Source organism: Charadrius vociferus, unplaced genomic scaffold (genome assembly GCF_000708025.1).
Source record: "Charadrius vociferus isolate BGI_N301 unplaced genomic scaffold, ASM70802v2 scaffold30, whole genome shotgun sequence".
Classification (NCBI taxonomy): Eukaryota; Metazoa; Chordata; class Aves; order Charadriiformes; family Charadriidae; genus Charadrius; species Charadrius vociferus.
This window is the reverse complement of record NW_009646636.1, coordinates 1,208,937-1,231,098: the sequence shown is the minus strand read 5'-3', so window position 1 is coordinate 1,231,098 and position 22,162 is coordinate 1,208,937. Positions and strand designations below refer to the sequence as shown.

Genomic DNA, 22,162 nt, shown 5'->3' with positions numbered 1-22,162 from the left:
AGTGTCCTCGCGACAAAACCAAAGTCATATTTCCTTTTTCTTGCTCTCCTTTGGTGCAATGATTGTTGCATTTCTGCCCTTGTCTCCAGTGTCAAAAGGAAGGTTGATTAATTATCTGAATCCGTGTAATGCGTGTTAGGGCTGCTAGGGAGTTGTTAGGTTTGCGGGTTCAACCAGTAGTGAAGCTGAGCATGTATCCCAGGGACACACGCACGCACACAGGACACTGACACGGCTTGTCACAAAGGCTGCCGCAGAAGGTCACACATGACACTCTCCAGGTTCACAAGCACATGGACATTCATGGATCCCCCAAGCACCAGGACAGCCCCTCGGCCTGTCCGGCACCCATGCCTGGATCCCAGTCCCTCTTACCTGCCTGACAAGTCCCCAGCTCGTCAAGCTGGGTGCTCACTGCGTGCATGCAGCACACACACTTGTCCTGCAGGCACCCTACGCTTGCAGGTTCCCCCAGATACCAGCATGGACCCTCTGCCCATCTGATGCCATTACGTGGACCTGAGGCCCCTCCATGCTCACTGGCAAATCCAGCTTGAAATTTGCTGGTGATTACACACGCACACCCCACGCACACCCGCTTTGGGGAGATACAGACACTTGCCCTCAGCAGCCGGCACTAGTCCCAGCAGTCCCGATCCAGCCACCAGAGCTGAGAACCTCACTCACCCTGGTCCCCCCAGAAGCTAATTTTTGGGACACGCCCCATTCACACCCAGGTGGCTGGAGGATAAAACTCCTGCTGGCTCCAGCAACTGATGCTGAGACCCCGCTGGCTCCAGCAGACACCACAAGCCAGTGGTACCCTCACCTCTGGTCTGACTCCAGGACCTGCCCCTAAACTTCACTCACACACACTCAGGTCTCACCAGCAGCTGGCACTGAGTCCTTGCAGCACAGAAGCGTACTCACCAGCTCCAATTAACATGCAACCAGCCCCTTTTACACCCTTTTCTGCCTACCCCCTTTTCCATTCCCCCCTGCTCCCCCTTCCCCTGCACATTGCCTCATCAGTTGGCACAGTCCCACCGACCCCCTCCAACATCCTGTACCCTCAGGTTTGCATCCTCATCCGTTGCAAAGTGCTGGTTTGCCTGCAGTTTCTTCGTAGCCCATCAATTAGTGTGACTGACCAGGTTGTTTCTGGTTATTGTTTGTTAACGCTAATTGGTTTTATGTTTGTGTGTGTTTTGTCTCCCTCCATTTCCTTATCCTCCCAACTGAAAAAAATTAAACATTCTCACCCCCCACATATCCTTATCAGTTCATGCCACCGGCCAGATTTGTTCTTATCATGATCTTACAGCTTCTTTGACAAGATACTCTCAAAGCAGCAGACACCCTCCTTCTATGTACCCTGACAAGGGCATCCACCTGAGATGAAGAATTTGTGTTCAAAATTTATCAAGCTGAAGATCTAGATTACAGTTATTTTACTTTTAGGAAAATGGTCTAAAATCTGGGCAGTTAAGCAAAATCATGTCTAACTTGCATCACTTTGCAGAAGACGTAGGTAGTTGCGGTGAAGACTGAATAACGGGAGTTCGTTCAGGCATTTGGACATGAGGAGGATGTCGTTTGATTTGATGTTAGGTTACTTCAGAGTGTAAGAGGGAAACTGCTGACTGTGTTCTTGGTTCAGGATACTTCTGACGTAGGATATGCAAATATCAAACAGTGGCTATCCAGAAAACTGTCAGGACGACTGAGGAGGCATGCAAAGAAGTGTCTGAACCTCTAGGATTAAGCACTGCTGGAAAATAAATAGATGGGGCTCATTATGACTAAAATAGCTATTGGGTCACATCAAAGTACACATTTCTCTGAGACTCCCGTGCTTCTGGTGCTGTGCAGGCACATAATAAGGAAAGTCTCAATCATAAAAAGTTCACAGTGTAAGTAAATGAGAAAGAAACATTATTTCCTTTAAGTCCCACAGGTCGTCAGTGGCAGATTAAAGAACAAAGCCAGTCTTTTCCTGAATTTTAGTCCATTACTCATATTTCATTACATATATGGTATTACTGTTATTCCATTCTACACCTTATATTGTGTCATTCATTAAGAATATAGTATGAAATGCAGTAGAGGTTCCCCCTAGCGATATTGAGTCATTTACTTCTTTTGAAATGTTGTTGCATACATACCAAAAAGTGATGTTTTAATAGCAGCATAGTTTGGTGTTTTGCATGTCTTTGTGGTAGGATTTTTACTAATCTTTCCTGTGGAAGCTCAGATTATACCTGTCATGCTTCATGTAGATCAGCAAAGACATTCTTGTAATATTGCAGAATCCCTAAGCATTTCTTTGCATCTTTTGAACTGCATCGGGCTGGTTTTTTTAGTTCTTTTGTTCTTGAGATTTTCTATTAAGCATGGAATTCCTTGAGTAAGCAAAGACTTTTATCTAATACCCGGGGGTAGTAGGAAAATTCACATCATTGTGATTAACCGTGAGAATTTCCAGTAACAGTTTGTGACTATGTCATTAGAAAAAAAAGTCTTGCTTTGAAAATGTTGATGTTGGTAACTTGTAAAGAGCAAGCTAGTTATCAAGTTGTCCTGTACATCCCAATGCAGCATGCATCAGTGTTTCACTGCAGGGGTATCTGTAGGGCTGCCCAGTCCTGTCTGCAAGACAGCAGATGTTCACTTTCTGAGACTGCAAAGATGTGGAAATTCAGAATATTTTTGATTGATGCAAAAGTATGGATAACAAAGTATTCTTAATCCAGGTATAAATATCTAGACCGTAAGCTAGACTGTAATGTAGCTGATTGATCTAGACTGTGGCAGGCTATTCACATTTAACAAACAAGTATATACTGTGACCATGAAAAATTATTAGCTGTTAGCTTGTTCTGTGTTTAATTTTTAATATGTAAGTGGATTTCAAAGGTAAAATTTTGTGGAATTTTCATTATAGAAATATGAAGGAAGAATAGGATCCGTTTTCAGTTGCTTGTAACATTTTGTGTGTTTATGCTACAAAATACTAATTCTTTTTTCCTGTTAACTTGTCATCAACCATGAAATACCAGCAAGCTAGTATTGGAACTGAAATTAAAGTATATATGTGATTGAGTTCCAAAAAATACTCAAAGTGATAAATAATGTCCGGACTGTCCTATAGGGTCAAAATTATATTGAGCCCTGTACCCTGTCTGTGTTCCTATGTGCTTGGGAAAAGAATATGAGAAACAGAATTATTTGCAGGTCCTTCCCATACTATAGCCTCACACCGTCTGGCAAATGAGCCAAAGGCAGCATCCAGAGATTTCCACTGGTGAATGGTTCTGGGGAACCAGAAGGTGTTCCCCCTGATTTGTCTAACTGCTTTTGGAACTCATTTTTTCTTTTTGGTTTTCACAGCATCCTGTAAGAATGAGACCTACGTACTGTATGAAAAGCATTTGCTTCTGTTTGTTTAATTGTGTTCTGTGGGGTGCCTCCAGAAGAAGCGTACCCTCATGTCAGTGTTAGAAATTATGAAGACTCATTCTATGTTCATCTTCCTTGTGATTTTACACGTCTTTGTTCATTCGCACCCTCATCTCATTTCTCTGTTCCAGATTGAAGTGTTCTGGTCTGTTTAATCACTGTGAAGGAGCTTGTCCGTACTTACTCATTATTGCCCTCCTCTCTACCTCTTTCAGTCCTACTGTTTTCTTCTGGATATGTGATGATTAGAGCTGTATACAGTATTCATTATTTGTAATACTTCATGCTTAATCATTTATGTTGTGAAAGATGGTATTAGTTATTTTCTTCTTTTTCTCTTTCACAGTCATTGTGAATATCTCATGTTTGACAAGTACCGAGTAAATAGTTGACAGTTTTTGCAAATGACTCACCATGATTCCAAGATTTCTTTCCTGGGGGGGGTAGTAGTTAAAGTCCATCACTGTGTTTTATTTCCCTATTTGCATGCATTTGCCACTTGGATAAATGCCATTAAGATTTTGAGATCATTCTGAAACTCTTTATATCAGTCACATTCTGTTTTTTTTTAATGCTGTCCAGGGACCCAGACTATACCATGTCATGTATCTGTAGGGGCTGCAGCTCCATGCATTTATAAGTTCATTAAGGTGAGATGTCTTGCTTAGTCCCACCAATCTGGCTCAGGCACACCCTGTAGTAAGGGCAAACCCTCTGCCATAATGGGGCTGTAAGGAAGGGTGGAAAGAGCATTAGCTTGGAGTCACAGGAGTAAACCAGTCTGAATCAAACTCTGAGTGATTCAGACCATTAGAATAATTTTATGTTGAGGTGTTTTTATTTGTCTTGCTTTTCTAGAGAGAAAGAGTGATTCTTTGTATCTCTGGAAAAGCAGTATCGGTATTTTGTTTTATGAGGGAGAAGTATAAAAGCATGGCTAATTTATGATGTACAAATGTACTAGTAATGTAAGATTCCTAATATATATGTACTGTCATCTCTCATTTACATTCATAATTTCATCTTTTCTTTTGTACATCTACATAAATCTCTCAGCCATAATTCATTCTTTGTGCTATTTACTGTATGTCTTTTTTACCTTTTTGTCTCATCGTCACACCTGTTTGAACTCTGTCCAAATGCCGTCCTTTGTGCATCCTTTCAGTGTCAATCCTATCCTTCTGCCACACAGCTATATTACACTGTTTTTGTAGCTCCTTAAGACATCAGCCTGCTAATTGGTTAGAAAATGTTACTTTTTATGGTTCTTCTCATGTAGGACATTAAGTTTTTTATGTTAGTGATTCGTCCTGTATCTTTCCACTAAAATTACCTCATGCCTTTGAAGAAAATTTTAAACAAAGTACATGAAGTAAAAGATAAATGTTGTAACAGAAATGAGACAGTAGTGCCTTGCACAGTAAAAGACAAAATATGTCTTTGAAGCCTCACCAAGAGGACACAGGATACAGTGAGTCCTCCCATCTCCTCATGCCTGTGCAAAGGCACTGCAGCTCCAGGGCATTGCTGACTCTGGATCTGAATCTGTCCCAGTAGAATAGGACTAGCACAGTAATTCTGTATGCCAAGAACTATCAGTGAACATCAGTATGTGTTTAGGTAGTTCTCATCTCTCACAGAGATTTCATAGGTTAAACTCCCCACAGAATCAAAGCATATTACCATTCCAAAATCTGTATAAGAATGATGCTAAGAATATTAAATAATCTGTATAAGAACAGTGATAAGTATGACGATAAGAATATTAAATACAGCACAAAGCTATATTTTGAAGAGAACAAAGGGTTGGGTAATTCTGGCCCATAGACAAAAACATCGAAGAAATGTACAGGTCATTCTCATCCTATCTAAGACGGTAGGCAGAGGAATCAAATCTCTAAAATGTTTAAAATTAATGTTCTATTGTAGTGATACAGTCAGCCCTAGAGTTAAATAAATTGGTTAAATACAGCAGAAAAAAAATCCCAAATCAGCTAACCTATTATATGTTGACTGTACTTGTTTCCTTTTAAAGATTACTGCATTGGCAGAGGTGGTGAATCTAAGCAGGAAGTATTCCTACTTACCTCAAAATACTGACTAGAGTTAGCACTGATGATAATACTCATCTAAACTCAGTATATTTTTGCTGATTCTTACATGACACATAAGCTCTATGAGCAAAGAAAACCTTCTCATCTCTTTTCATCGTTAATTTTGTTATTGTAACTATAGGTAGGATGAAAATACTGAAAAAAAAAAAGATTTTTTACTTTTAAAAGGAAACTGGATCTCATATTACACCTATGGATGCTGTGGGATCATTGTGACTATGTGATGGCATCATCTGGTCCTGACATATTAATGTGGATTTAGGATAGATGTTACTTTTTGCTATTTATTTTTTTTAAAGTGTTATTTCTTAGAAGAGATTAACAATTAAATGCTGGTCTCACTGAAGTCAACTTTGTAGTTCAAATTCAAGGCCAAGATTTCATGCAATACTAGAAAGTCTTTTTCTTCCCTTTTAAATTATATAGGCTCTATCTATCAATTAAGAAGGCAACTTGTGTTTTCTACAATGATGTGATGATAGGTACGTTTATAGAAATTAGAATTGTTATTTCTGATAGGATTATGTTTTAGTAGAACTGTTATTTTTGAAGCTGTATGTGAAACTTTTATACGCCTATTTCTGCACATGAAATCTCCCATTCTTTTTTTGCCATTTTCTGTTCAAGGTTTACATAGCAGTATACATAAATTCTTTGTATCAGGTAGCACAGTGAGGGCCAGCTTCTCCTTACTGCACTCACAGTTCAATGTTGCAAGGTTTTTTTTTCCAAAGAGAAAATAGTGATTTTATTGTCTTGCAAGCTTCTGCAAGTATCTCTTAAAACTGGAAGAAAAAAAAACACCTCATCTTGCATCAAGAGGTGGGCTGTGTGCCCAAAATATTCCAGATGTGAGAATACACTTCAAAGAACGACTGTTATGTAAACTGCATCTTAATTCCTGGAATTAGCATACATTTAGACCTGTAGAGTTGAAGTCTGCATTAATTTCATGTTGCAGTTCATTACTTACATACTTTATTGTATCTGTAAGGTTTTTTTACAGTAACTATGATTTCACATTTTATTTATTAAACAACGCTGCTCATTTATTTATAGCTTGCTTGAAGAACAGATCCGTAATTGTATCAGAAAAGAAACTGTGGTAACTTAAAGTTGATCAAAACTGAACAACAAAACTGCAAATTTATTGATTTCGTGTCAGATTTCTCAGCCGATCTTGCTCTTTTTATAATTCCACAGTCCCAAAATTATCTTGTTGCGCACAGGCCTTTCAACTGTCTGTATCTTCTATTTTCATCTGCCCAGGTTGCAGCTATTTCAGCAGGTACCTTGCTGGGTGACCAGCAAGTGGACAACTTGGGTAGATGCTGAATGTGTAGAGCAATAAAGCAATTACTGCATATGCGGTCTTTCACTCTTTTATATAATGTGTAAACATGAGACTGTGCAAAAAGAAAGCAAGTGACAATTGCTTACTCCAAACAGTTCTTGGGGTATGTTTGTTTGGATGGACACAAGGTCCTTTAAAATTCAGGGAAAAGGTAAGGAGAGCAAAACATGAGAGCAGATTAGTGCCAACCAGAGCAGTTAGAATCAATAAATTTTTTACAAGAATATCAAGGGAAAATGAAGGACTTGAGAGAAAGCAAGCTTATTAATAAATGAGAAGGTAGATTAAATTAATGATTAATGACTCTAAGTAGCCAAGTGCCTAAGTGATTTTCAAAAAATCAATCTTGGGGAAAAAAAAAAAAAGAAAAAAGGGAAAGTCATGAGCTAACAGGAGTGGGTTGGCACACTGGGATCTATCCCACGTCTCAGGTGCGACACAGTTGTGTAGCCCCAGGTGAAAAACAGGGACTGAATCAGGAGGCCGAGATCTGCAATCTGGCCGTGGCTTACTTTTTGTTCTCAAATCACGCTCACGCAATTTAGCTGCCAGTTCACACAGTTTCAGCTACACTGATTTCCACGCTGTGCAGTGAGGAGTGACAGCTGATGAGGAATCGCTGCCTCCGCGGCGGCCGACTGTTCAATACCTGAGTCTGGTTGATCAGGCAAACTCCTTATACTGCTTTTCTCTCTTACAGCCTGTGTTATGGTCTGGCCCTTAGCAAAGAAGAGGGGAAAATGGCAGTTGGACTTAAATCAAGTCAGACAAAAAGAAATTTGCAAATTGTATAAATATGAATGGACCCTGTGAATTTAAACACAGTTTATTGCAACTGTAATTTATTCTAAAAAATAAAAAACTGTGAAGGCACTGGAGGATTAAGACAGAAAGCTAAGGTGTCATTGATCTTCAAAAAGAAAACGGGGCGGGAGGGAAATGATCCTCATAAATCCTGTTCTGTCAGTCTAAATTAAATCCTTAAGGGTGAGAAGAATACCCTTAGAAAAAAAATAGTAAATTAAAGAGTAGTAGGCAGCTAGTTTAGAAAAAAACCCATGTGCACTAAGTAGAATGATCTTTTAAGTAATGAATCACATTCCCAGAATATTATTACTGTCAGTGATTAAAAAAGAAAAGAGTGAAGGGGGGACAGATGTAATGTACATAGAGTCCTTTTCCCTCTCGGATGGCAATTTGTGCTATTGGTAATTGTCTTCAGAGCCCTAAGCAGTCTATCACGAAATAACCAGAAGGCATCTCTCACCCTGTATTCATTCAAAGCAATTCTTTTTAATACAAGTTAGTTTTGCATTCATGTATGTATATATACTTATAATATATCTACATATAGGTTAGCAGGGTATACTTGCAGTATTTGTCTTTTTCACTCTGCATGTGTATGTACGTGTATTTATTGGGGGGGGGGTGTTCCCTCAAAATATTTTTCAGGCTGTGCAGTTGGAATGGGACAGTCAGACTAATAATGTTAATAAGAGGTAATAAATAACCTGTCATCTAGTAAGCAGGAACACAAGATAAGACACATGGGTTTATTTTAAATCAACTTTTATTTTAAATATTTAATAATATTTAGGTTTAGAGTCTGCTAGGATGTAAACAATGCAGTGGGACTAAGAGAGGTCCTTAGAGAAAGAAAAAGAGAAACAAACAAAAAAAAAAAAACAAAACCAAAACCAAAAGAAAAATCTCAAACACAGTGTGAGAACAGTTTTATTGGAACTGGAATACGAACTGCACCTCTTCTTCAATGTTAAATTCTCTACAGTTATGTCATATGGTTTGGTGCTTTAAAAAACTTAAAACTATATTTCTTTCTATAACATTTTCATTAATATTGAAAAATATTTATTGAAATGGACACCAGTTTTCTAGCAAATAATGCTGAAGGACAGCTCTTTGCAGATTTCATTAATATTGAGGAGTATTTCTAGGAATGGTCAATATTCAGGAAATTCAAGTATCTGCCTGAATTTTCCAGAAATGCTTCCAGTGCCAAGTTTTACAAGAATACACTGCTAGTTTTCTAGTTAAGGCAGCTAAGCATATGACACACTGGGGAAACTACCAGCTACATTAACTAGCCAGTCACTTAAGGGTCAGTCCTACAATATGACTAATACGGTTTTTCTTTCGGTTTCATCTTTGAATAGCAAAGGCGAAAGTAGAAATTATACCTATTGTCAAGTCTGTTGCTGTTTCCTCTTTAACAGATCCAGGTTACTCCCTTCTTTGCTTTCTGTGGGAAGTGCTCTGATAACCAACAGCAGTGCACATGCTGATGAAGCTAACAGTATTACAGGCTTAACCTCACTTCAAAGTACAACATGATATGCTTGCTACGTACACCATTATACATATGTATCAGATAACTGAAAAGCCTTCAGGCACTTGGTTCTTCTTACCTTTCTTGATTACTATTTGCTGCATCTGTAGTTCCTTCTGAATTTTACTTGTGGGCTTAGGGTCATTACCTTAAAATAGCATGCATTCACAGTAATTTAAAAATCAAAATAAACAGGAAGCATCAGAAATGAAAATAAACTTTGTGTTTAATATACTTAAAATACTTTTTTTTTTTTGCTTTAAACTGCTGCAATTAGATAATTAGCAATTAAAAAAGCACAATGAAGTAACTTGAGAAGGAATATATCAATTGATTTCCATACTGAAAATTGCTTTTAAACATTCTTCTGGAGAAACTGGCTGCTTATGGCTTGGATGGGTATACACTTCACTGGGTGAAAAACCGGCTGGATGGCCGGACCCAAAGAGTGGTGGTGGATGGAATCAAATCCAGTTGGCGGCCCATCACAAGTGGTGTTCCCCAGGGCTCAGTACTGGGACAAGTTCTGTTTAATATCCTTATCAATGAGCTGGACGAGGGGATCGAGTGCACCCTCAGTAAGTTTGCAGACAACACCGAGTTGAGTGGGAGTGTCGACCTGCTTGGGGGTAGGTGGGCTCTACAGAGGCATTTGGACAGGCTGCATCAATGGGCCGAGGCCAATGGTATGAGGTTCAACAAGGCCAAGTGCCGGGTCCTGCACTTGGGTCACAACAATCCAATGCAGTGCTACAGGCTGGGGGAAGAGTGGCTGGAAAGCTGCCTGGTGGAAAAGGACCTGGGCATGTTGGTCGACAGCCGGCTGAACATGAGCCAGCAGTGTGCCCAGGTGGCCAAGAAGGCACATGGCATCCTGGCCTGTATCAGGAATAGCGTGGCCAGCAGGACTAGGGAAGTGACTGTCCCCCTGTACTCAGCACTGGTGGGGCCCCACCTTGAAGACTGTGTTCAGTTTTGGGCCCCTTAGTACAAGAAAGACGTTGAGGTGCTGGACCATGTCCAGAGAACAGCAGCAAAGCTGGTGAGGGATCTGGAGAACAAGTCTTCTGAGAAGCAGCTGAGGGAGCTGGGGTTGTTCAGCCTGGAGAAAAGGAGGCTCAGGGGAGACCTTATTTCTGTCTACAAGTATCTGAAAGGAGGTTGTAGCGAGGTTTGGGTTGGTATTTTCTCCCAAGTAACAAGTGATAGGGGAAGATGAAAAGGCTTCAAGTTGCACCAGGGTAGGTTTAGATTGGATATTAGGAATAATTTCTTCACAGAAAGGGTTGTTAAGCATTGGAACTGGCTGCCCAAGGAAGTGGTTGAGTCACCGTTCCTGAAGGTTTTTAAAAGACGTGTAGATGTATGTAGTGCTTAAGGACATGCTTTAGTGGTGGACTTGGCAGTGTTAGGTTAATGGTTAGACTCAGTGATCTTAAGGGTCTTTCCAACATAAATGACTGTATGATTAGTTTTTTTCTCTACGTAAAAATACATAAAACCCAGCGGTCCCTGAAAACAAGCATCCTGGGATACCAGGATGAGTAATAGTTTATGCAGATATTCTGCAAACAGCAGTCTGGCCACTGAAGGGTAGTATTATAGAAATAAACACTAATGGATTAAAACTTTTCCCAGGACTGTGGTATCAAGTTGTTCTACCAAGTAACTTCCAGGAAAAAAGTATATAACTTTGATCAACTATTGTATTACGGTTCTCAGAAAGAATAAACAGAACTCACTAATACTGTAAGACCGACTCAAAACATCTATGATAAAATTGAGAGCAGCAATTTTTTTGAACTTCTGCTACATTTTTGGGTCACAACCATCAAGCCATTGGGTATAACCATCAGGCTTTATACACGAGCTGAGATACTTAACTGTTATGGTTTGAGGAACCCATAACATTTTACTGTCATTTAGACAATTATTCTATCACCCAATGACCCCTCCCCACCCACAAAGGTGAATCGGGGAAAACCAAGAAAAACTAGGGGTTGAAATATCAACAGATTTAATAGAATAAGACTAAATAATTAATATTAATAATAGAATCATAGAACCATAGAGTCATAGAATGGTTTATGTTGGAAAGGACCTTGAAGATCCTCTGGGCAACCTGTTCCAGTGCCTTACCACCCTCAAAGTGAAAAATTTCTTCCTAATGTTTAATCTAAACCTGCCCTCTTCCAATTTAAAGCCATTCCCCCTCGTCATGTCACTACATGACAAAAAGTCCTTCCCCAGCTCTCCTCTAGGACGCGTTTAGGGACTGGAAGGCCACAATAAGATCTCCCCAGAGCCTTCTCTTCTCCAGGCTGAACAGCCGCAACCCCCCCAGCCTCTTCTCATAGGAGAGGTGCTCCAGCCCTCAGATCATCCTCATGGCCCTCCTCTGGACACGCTCCAACAGGTCCATGTCCTTCTTATGTTGAGGACTCCAGAGCTGGATGCAGTACTCCAGGTGGGGTCTCACGAGAGTGGAGTAGAGGAGCAGAATCACCTCCTTTGACCTGCTGGCCACACTTCTGATGCAGCCCAGGATATGGTTGGCAATAATAATACTAAAGAACCAATATTGATCTTGATGCCAATATAAAATATACAGGCTTATACTCAGCCAATTATATCAGTAGGAAGTTGCGCACTCCCAGCAGTGGACAGCAAATGTTGGACACTGCAAGCGCTACAGCTTCAGGAGGAAGGGAAAGGCCGAGGGGTCCAGCACCGGGGCAAGAAGTTCTCAGGATTGCAGCCATCAGAGAGGAGAGAGAACTCCTCAGCAAACTTTCTAATTTATATTGAATGTGACATTCATGGTATGAAATAATCCTGTTGGCCAGCTTGGTTCAAGTGCTCAGGTCTCTCTCTTCCTCATCCCTGAACCTGGCTAACTTGAACACACTGAGACCTTGAAACCCACATACCTTAGCTGGCTGTAAAGTAAGAATTTTTCACAAATTCAGACACCAGTCTTCTAAAAATGCAGTTTTTCCAAGCATTAGAAGAGACCTCACCAAAAAGTTAAAATACCTAAAGAGAAGTTAATCTTGTGTCGCTCAAACCAGGACACTTACATATTCATATAACTGCTGGCATGTAACTCATGTAGCTTCTCAGGTTGAAACTGCAGAAAAAATAAGCAAATACATGTAATGTTGTCACAGACCCTGAGAATACTGCAAGACGTAGTGAGAGTTAATTTACTTGCTAGGATCTTAATTCTCTTGCAAATGCCTTCCCTAAAGGAAGCAGAAGAAATCAGAAGAGGATTCAGTCTGTTGTGTAGGCCCCAAGTTAGCCCCTAAATTTTAGGTGCAGCCTCCTTATTCCAGTGAGGGAACCTGTCACTAAATTTGGTATAAAGGTTATTAACCATTGAATAGAAAAAGCTAATTCTGGTTCAGTCATCTTGCACTGATTCAATCAGGAATAGTTTGTTTGACTTGAAAAACATTATTTTACATTAACATATTTGGGACCGGACTCTGGTCCTTTACCTTTGATTGGTATTTCTTTTATTTCTGCTGCCAACGTTCTTCTTTAGATGTTTTTTTACAAATAGACTCTATGTTTTGGGGGACACGAGAGATACCAAATTGCCCCCTTTTTGCCTTTTCAAATGCCATAGCATCTAATTAAATGTACATTGCCATCAAGTGTGCCAGCAGTTTACAAAGAGAAGCAATCTGATCCCACAATAGCAACTCTGACTTAGAAAAGGATGCTGTATTTCCCTCAAAATAATTCTGAATTAAGTTATCTTATGTAACAATTTAAAATAAATATAGCGTATAGTATATGGAAATATGTAATGTATAGATACATTTATTATTTTTAAAGATAGTATTTATTTAGAATAAATACTGTGTTTAAAATCACACAGAATCGCACAGAATCACAGAATGGTAGGGGTTGGAAGGGACCTTTGGAAATCATCTAGTCCAACCCCCCTGCCAGAGCAGGGTCACCTAGACCAGGTTGCACAGGATTGCATCCAGGTGGGTTTTGAATATCTCCAGAGAAGGAGACTCCACAACCTCTCTGGGCAGCCTGTTCCAGTGCTCTGTCACCCTCAAAGTATAGAAGTTTTTCCTCATGTTAAGATGGGATTTCTGTGTTTGTTTGTGTCCGTTGCCCCTTTTCCTGTTGCTGGGCAGGATTCTTGCCCCATCTTCTTGACACCCACCGTTTAGATACTTGTAAGCATTGATGAGATTCCCTCTCTGTTTTCTCTTCTCCAGGCTAAAGAGACCCAGGTTTCTCAGCCTTTCCTCATAAGAGAGGTGCTCTTGGAAACTGATAGTGTCTATAGATAGTCCTTTGAAATGTAATTAATATTCCTCTGAAATGAAAACTTCATTCTAGGTATCAACTATGCAAATCAAGGTTTCTGCATGTCATACCATTTATAGCATGCGTATGCTGTACGTGTAGACAAAAAAGCTATATAGCATACGCATGCTATAATGGGAATATTATTAGTAACACCCAATAGGGCCAATAAGCAAAGAAAATTAATTGTAATAGGACGTGGTAAGTACCTCATAATGTCACCATCTTCATAAAGCCTGTGTTTTCACTGTAACTGAAAACATTTTTGAAGTAATTAATATTTTACATCAAAGTTTAGTCTTAAATATCTTAAGTGAATTTTCCTTTATCAATTGAGTTTACTTTGCTAAAAATCCACTAACTCCATTCAGTCCGTGAGGCTTTCAATGACAACTCAAAAAGAAGCATAGAACTAAGTGTTTTATATATTTAGATTATATACTGCACAATATTTAGGCAATGAACTGTATCTAACATATATTTAATATTACTTAGCATAATAAGCCTTATTCTGATTGGGATGAATGAGTGCTGTTGTAATAAAATAAAATGAGATTTACTTAGGTAGCACAAAACTACCACTGAGATAAATTTTGAACAAGAAAGATTACCTATGTTTCATCTTGAATGATAATATTGAAGAATGAAATAAATTGATTTAACAGAGGTAACAATCCAATTTTTTATTTTTTTTTAAATTGTGCTTCAGCAATCTTACTATTAAATCACAGTTGTCAAGGCTTGAAGTTTATATTTCTTAACAACCTTTAGAATATTCCTGTTTACAAATTAAAAAATGTCATATGTGTCAAATAGATCCCTGTTAATTTATGTAGTAAGTTAGCTGATTCTTATGGAGCTATATAAGTGATGGGTTTTTTTCTAAAATTACCCAGAGAAACTAATAAAAATTTCAGATTAACGGCTTTGCTTGATTTCTGTGTGAAAGCAAAAATCCCATATTATAATAATGTTATTGAGTTTATTATAAAGCTGTTAAACTGCATTAACTTATTACAGGTGGTTCCTTAGAGTTACTGTATACAAAAACATCATTGAGTCAGTAGCTCTGTTTCATTTGCTGCATGTTACTAGAATTTAAAATGAAAAATTGAAGATTCTCTCCTTCATCACTTTAATTTCTGTTTGTATGTCGGCTTGCTAAAATCTGTTCTCTACAAGATTTTTTTTATGATTCAAACATGGGGCAAGAGGACACTATAATTTTGTTACAATATTACAATCAACATCAGAAGATAAATCTTTAGAAATCAAGTTGTGAAAACTGACACGGTGAGTAATACTACTCACTGAAAGATAATGTATTTTCGATATGTATGTTTATAACTGAGCTTTACTTGTAGAGATAACTGTAGATAGCAAACCAATTTTATTTACTCTGGTAATTCAAGGAGTGAACAATTCTGAGTTTATGTATGATACATGTGCTGTGTAAATGTTGTGGGATCCCAGTTTCTGACAGACACTTCATAAAACATACAGTAATTGAAGGGACCCGTTTGTGCACTGAAAGATAAACTAGGCTGTCTTGCTTGCTTAAACATCTGAGTCTTTCTATACCTAACACCAACTTAATTTTTTTGTAAGAAAATCTGCGTTGGCCAAAGTGACTGGAAGATATAAAAACCCCTGCAAGCTAAAGCAAAATAAAAATAATTTCACTTTCTTAAGTAAAATCACTTATTTTAAATTTTAGCTTTTCAGCATATAATTTAGGTTGCTATGGCTTTTTTGGTAGCAGCTTGAAAGAATGCAAATAAATGCAGGGAGATATAGGTGGACATAAGGGAACACTTGTATGTATATACTTCAATTTTGTCCTAGCTGGACACTTAATGAGACAAATAAACAGTGGGTATATGTTGAAGAAAAAGCGCTGCAACAATATTATACCCTGGAAAGAGAAACAGCTAAAGATAACATAATCCAAACAGTAGAGGTACTTAAACTTTCTCATAAAAAGAGAGCTACCAAGTGGACTTGAGAAGTATATTCACCTGGAGAAGCAAGGAATCTGAGCCTCTGCTTAGAATTATACATTAATTTTGCATCTTTTAAGCTCCTAATTATGCAATCAGCTTATGCAAAGAATTCCACTAAGTTAATGATATTGCTCAAGAGTTTTCAGGATCAACTCTAATCAGCATTCTCCTGATTTCTCACTCTTGCAGCATGTGTGCAGCTAATTGGTGTTTTGACTGAGTTGACAAAAGAATGGTAACACCAATGAATCAAAGGAAATTGTTCTCATTAGAAAGTGAAGCTAGAGAAGTACTGCTTTCCAGAACAAATATTATCCTCAAAAAGTATTCTCATTAAAACAAATTGCCCTTTGTGGCATAATAAAATTTGTGTAAAGAAAAACATCTGGCAGCATCATATAACCTACTGTAGCGTAACATTTGGAATGAATTAATTTATTTTATTGTCATAAACTGCTTTTTGGGCTTCTCCACATCTTATCCACATTTAAATGTATCAGTGTGTTGCTTTATGTCATTTCATTATACTCAACTTATGTTTCCTTTAAAGTCATTTTATTCCTCAGATAACAAACCCTGGAAGATGGGATATTGTGGAATTAAAGAAAGTTCAGGCAAGGTTTGTAGACCTTACTTTTTGTGCAGTAGCACATTTCATCACTAAGTATTTTACAAGGCTTCCAACATGTGGAGGCACTAAAGTGCAGATGTCCCAGTGTTGAGAAGAAAGTTTGCCTTACAGGAAGCAATAGGAAAAAATATATTCAGGAACTTAATCTAGAATTGCTCTGTTTTACCCTTCATGTTTATAATAGAAGTAGTCCCTACTCCTTTTACAGTCAGTGGAAAAAATGAGGCATATTCCAGACTTACTCTACTGGAACTGCTTTGGATGCCACTGTAAAAAAATCTAGAATTGGTCCCTGAAATACACATCTACACTGCAGATGTCTATCTTTGCTTAGATTAATCACACTATGAGTGGTGTATTTTGAAGTTGATGAAGAGATAAAGAGGTGACTGATTTTTAACATTGTTGTGAAATGTGCTCAGAAAGCTCACAGGTTTTCTGTCATGTGCCTAGAGTTGCTGACCACTTAAAAATACTTCGTTCCTACATATTTTAAAGATACCAGAATGTATGATGAATAGAGACCTGAAGCGTTTATACTCAATAATAATATGGAATGTAAATAATGTAGAGTAATACAGATGCCAAAAAGATACCAGATTAACTGACTGAATTTTTTATCTAGTCTTCTCAGTGTTTCAATCCTGAGCCTGCAATCATCAGGCTGTCCACTTCAGAAGCAGGGGAGTAGGACACATATTTCTTATCCATCTCTGCTGTATGAGCCAGTGGTTTTGTGAATTAAGCACTGGTTCATGATACTAAGTACTGAGAGAAAGAAGTGTCAAAGAGAGCAGCACTTTCTGGACCCCTCTGCCCTGTCAGTAGCCAAGGACAAGAAATGTTAGCTACATCTGTTAAATGGAGGTAAAGGGGAATTATTCAGACCAAAAGCACTGCCAGCTAATAGGTTGCCTCAGTAAGAAAAATACATTATGCATAGTGAAGCCTTTCACACAAGGACAGTATTTATAACATGTAAATGAAAGAGTTGACATAACCAGCATATATACAAAGACATTCCTCAATACAAAATTCATTTTAGTTCTGTGATATCCTTGGATATGTTTTTTAGTCTGCATCTCTTACTTTTTTTTTCCTAGAACAGCCTGTTTTAAAACTGAAACCACAGCTCAAAATACATGAACATAAAAATTAAGATGCACAAAAACGTTTTCTTAACTACATTTTATAAAAGTTCTTGTGCTTATCATATTGGTGGTGTGTTCAGTTAATAAAGTTATAAACTGTTATTACTGAGTGTGTGTTCAGTAACATGTTCAGATGTAGACGTTATACTTACAGAGGTATTTTTTGAGAGGAAGGAAAGGGAGTAAAATAACAATATTACATTATGTGAAACAATATTACATTATGTAAAGTAGAACTCTTCATCTGTTGTATTTTCTAACAATCAGAGTCAGATCTCAGATCAGACACTTCACCATTTACCTTCACAATTAAATTGGTCATCAATTTTCCTTTCAAGTATGTTAAAAAAAATCTCTTGCTTGTGAACAGATTTTAAAGAACCAGAGAAGTTTCTCATCATTCAAAAGATTCATATAATAAAACATTCCTTCAAAATAATCATATATGCCCAGATTCTAAATTACTTTTCATCCGATAAATGCCTTTCATTTGCTGCAGCTAGCAAAGAACGAAGTGAATGTATATTTTCTCCTAGTTGCTGTCTGTCAGGCTGCTCTGGGCTCTTCAGGCAGCCATGAAAGAAAATTAATAAGCACGACATTGATACAGCAGCTGTGATACAAGAATTTAAGGGTAAAAGAACTTCCACTAAACAACTCATATAGTGAAGACATACTTCCAATTGTAATGTCACAATGTCATTCAAGGACGTGCCAGCAGATTAAATCCTAATCTATATATATTTTTTTTTTTTTTTTTGCACTTTGCACTTTAAAAAATATTTTGAAGTATATTCTTGGAAGAAAATTTAGTCGTCTGATGCTGCTCCTTAGTGTGATATGTACATACTGCGTATTTAGTGTATACAGAAGATAAAAGCGGTTTTAACGTCTGGTCCAAAGTCCATTTAAGTCAGCAGAAAGAATTCCATTAACTTGAATGGCCTTCAGGGACAGAGCCCTCTCCACATATGTTTGTAATCTGACTAGCTAGCTTATACAAACCCTATTCAAATCATTCTTTCTAGGAACATGGATAATTTGTCTAGGAATTGTGCAGGGTTTTTTTTTTTTCAGTTCATGGTAATTGGACCTTAATTATCCCAGTAATCACCCCACTCCCCATCTTAGAAGACCCAAGGAGTATTTTGAAGTAACTAAAGTAGCATGAATACTTTGTTATTGGCATCTTTGGTAATTGTAAGTGCTTCTAGCAGTATCTGGCTTTATGTTCAAGCATCTTATGGAATTACATGTGAGTCTGAAAAAGTCCGAGGTGAAAACAGATACTACTTTTTCAGTAACTGAGTTTTTTCAAAGCTAATTTTGTCATGCTTTGAATATTACTTCTGAAACAAATTGAAGTATTTGAGACATTTAAAAAGTAAGGTGATGTTCTTAATCACTTGTTGAATTATGTTTACCGTTACTGTATTTTTTATGTCTTGATATCAAGAACATGACTGCATGACACAGAGAAATGAGGAAAGGAGAATACATATTTAAAGGATCTTTCAATATTAAAAAAAATCCAGGAATGATACTGAGAATGATATCTGAAGACAGCACCTATGCTTTGTGATTTGCCTGTTGAACAGAAGTTCCAAAAACACTCTTTTGAGAATTCAAGACATTTCCTTTAAAATACCTGATATAGAGCAGTAATTTCAGATGAGAGATGCTATATATTATCTTGGGCTTTTAAAGTACAGAGTGAGTAATAAATAGAATATGTCTAGTAAAGTGATTTAACTAAATTTTGTGGTGGGCTTTCGTAAACAGTTCTGATGATAATTGCTTTGGTGTTTTCTGACAAGAGCGAGAGACAGGTGTAGAAGTGTAGAAATCTAGCTTTACAAAGTGATAGCCACCTGTTGATTAACTGTTTGCATACACAACTGATTCTGCAAAGCACAGCAGAGCGGTACTTTCAAATGGCAGTACTTTCAAATGGCAGTAATAAAACAAACAACATAATGTTATTAGTTAATGAGAGAAATTTCAATCCAGTTTTGTAGTAACAAATGCACGAGGGAGCACTGGCAGCTGCTGTTGGAACGCAAAAGAGAACAGCTTCTGAAGCACGATCTACTTACCATTGTTATCTTTTCTGGGCGATATGCAGAAGTTGCCCCATCCCTGGAGGGGTTCAAGGCCAGGCTGGATGTGGTAGAGCTCAGAGGGTTGTGGTTAGTGGTTGGGCAGAGAGAAACCTGATGAAATCCAACAAGGGTAAGTGTAGGGTGCTGCATCTGGGGAGGAATGACCCCATGCACCAGTACAGGTTGGGGGCTGACCTCCTGGAGAGCAGCTCTGTGGAAAGGGACCTGGGAGTCCTGGTGGACAACAGGATGACCATGAGCCAGCAATGTGCCCTGGTGGCCAAGAAGGCGAATGGCATGCTGGGGTGCATCAAGAAGAGTGTGGCCAGCAGGTCGAGGGAGGTCATCCTCCCCCTCTACTCTGCCCTGGTGAGACCGCATCTGGAGTACTGCATCCAGTTCTGGGCTCCCCAGTTCAAGAAGGACAGGGATCTGCTGGAGAGGGTCCAGCAAAGGGCAACGAAGATGATTAGGGGATTGGAACATCTCTCATATGGAGAAAGGCTGAGGGACTTGGGTCTCTTTAGTCTAGAGAAAAGAAGATTGAGGGGGGATCTTATTGATACTTACAAATACTTAATGGGAGGATGCCAGGGGGATGGGAACAGTCTTTTTTTCCGTGGTGCCCAGTGATAGGATGAGGGGTAATGGGCATAAACTTGAACATAGGAAGTTCCATCTTAACATGAGAAGGAACTTCTTTACTTTGAGGGTAGTGGAGCACTGGAACAGGCTGCCCAGAGAGGTGGTGGAGTCTCCCACTCTGGAGACATTCAAAACCCTCCTGGATGCTGTCCTGTGCAACCTGCTGTAGGTGACCCTGCTCTGGCAGGGGGGTTGGACTAGATGATCTCCAGAGGTCCCTTCCAACCCTAACCATTCTGTGATTCTGTGATTCTGTGAACCTGGTCTAGTGGGAGGTGTCCCTGCCCATGGCAGGGAGGTTGAAACTCTATGATCTTCAAGGTCCTTTCCAACCTAAACCATTCTATGATTCTATAAGTTATGTTATACTCTTGAGGTCTCGCAGGGATTCATTTATTGGCTGTGTGAGTGAAAATGAACTTTATTAATATGACAAAGAGTAGTAGTAAAGTTTTACAAATCAGCTTCTGTATTAGGAATTGTGGGTGTCTAAGTCTGAATCTGAAGACAGTCACTTGTTTTTGCAAGATTGGCCTCCATATTTTATCCAGACCTAGGAGCCACTTGTGGTCATGAAATTATAGTCTGGGTATTATCAGACTAAGTTCACATAAGTATAGGAACATAATAATACATTTAACTTAAGAAAAGAATGTGATCCTTGACCATGTACTCAGACCACAAGAATCTTAGTGATATTTAATTTTTATGACAACCACAAAAATATACCTCTTTAATTCTAACATGAATTAATCCGTTTTTTAGGCATATAGCTTAACTACTAATATACATGAATGGTTCTGAATAACATTTTTAAAAGTGGTTTTAATGTGCAAAGAGCTGGGGTTCAGCTCATTATATATGTTTTCAGTCTAGGTTTCTACAGCTGAGATAATAATTTTTATAGTTGGGGAGAGAAATGGACATCTGCAGGTCATGATCCATTCCGTATCAGTTGTACATTTTAGACTGGGAGGATTCATACAGGAGTATATTTCATTATATTTCTTTCCATAAAGAGAGTCTATACAGCTAACCCATATCTTGATGTTTGCTGAAGATATTAGGGGAGAGAAATATTGCTCATCAGTTAAAAGTTCAGCACAGAAGCTTTTGAAATTGAGATCCCTCTGAGAATGAAATTCAGGGTGCTGTATGAGGTAAAGCTACCATAATCCCTATTAAAAAAAAAAAAAAAAAGAAAAGGAAAAAAATGGAGGAATGTGGAAGGGAGGTAGAAGCATGCACAGTAGTTTTACGCCAGCTCAAGGAGGAGCTGCATGTGTTTGTGATCCCTCTTCATACCAAGGTCCTGGTTATAGGTAGTTAGAGGGAGGAGGAAGCTTTTAAAACTCATTATTCCCCTGACCCATAGCCTTTCACATGCCAAATTGTAATTCTTCTGTGTAGAATTGAATTATCACCATAGCTGCTCCAGAGCCTTGAAGACTTCTCAGTGCAGAGGTTCCCTGAGTCTCATGTAAGTTTCCGTGTCCTGCTAGCTCTACAGCCTAGGTTTCTCTAAAGCAAAGCCCCACAACTTTTCTTAATCCCCTCTTTCTCAGACCACTCCGAATTCCATCCTGTCTGAGATTCCAGCTCTACCCAGGGCAGTGGTGGAGTCCCCATCCCTGGAAGTATTTAAGGGCCGTGTAGGTATAGAATCATAGGTATAGTGCTTAGGGCCATGGTTTAGTGGTGGGCTTGTCAGTGTTAGGTTAATGATTGGACTAGATGATCTTACAGGTCTTTTCCAATCTAGGAGATTCTGTGATTCTGCGGTTCTACCTAAATTCTACCAAACCTTGTCCACACCAAGTCCCCCAGTATGTTCTGTCCTGAGACCTTAACCCCCTTTCCTGTGAGCCCTCTAATACATCACAGGGCTTCCCCATTCCTCCAAAGCCATGCCCTACCTGTGCTTGTTGCTCACTCCAGGACCATCAGCAGGGCTGCTCAGCTCCTCCTGACCCTTGGGCTGCCAGCATTCATGTCTGTGCCCCCATGCACCGCTGACA

General features: G+C 38.8%; 1 protein-coding gene across 1 annotated transcript in view; it reads left to right on the top strand.

The window, feature by feature from the left end:
* The window catches only part of LOC104289900 (glypican-5-like), a 740,829-nt gene that overhangs the window by 59,296 nt on the left and 659,371 nt on the right, over nt 1–22,162 (top strand). The gene's annotated exons all lie outside the window — the stretch shown is intronic.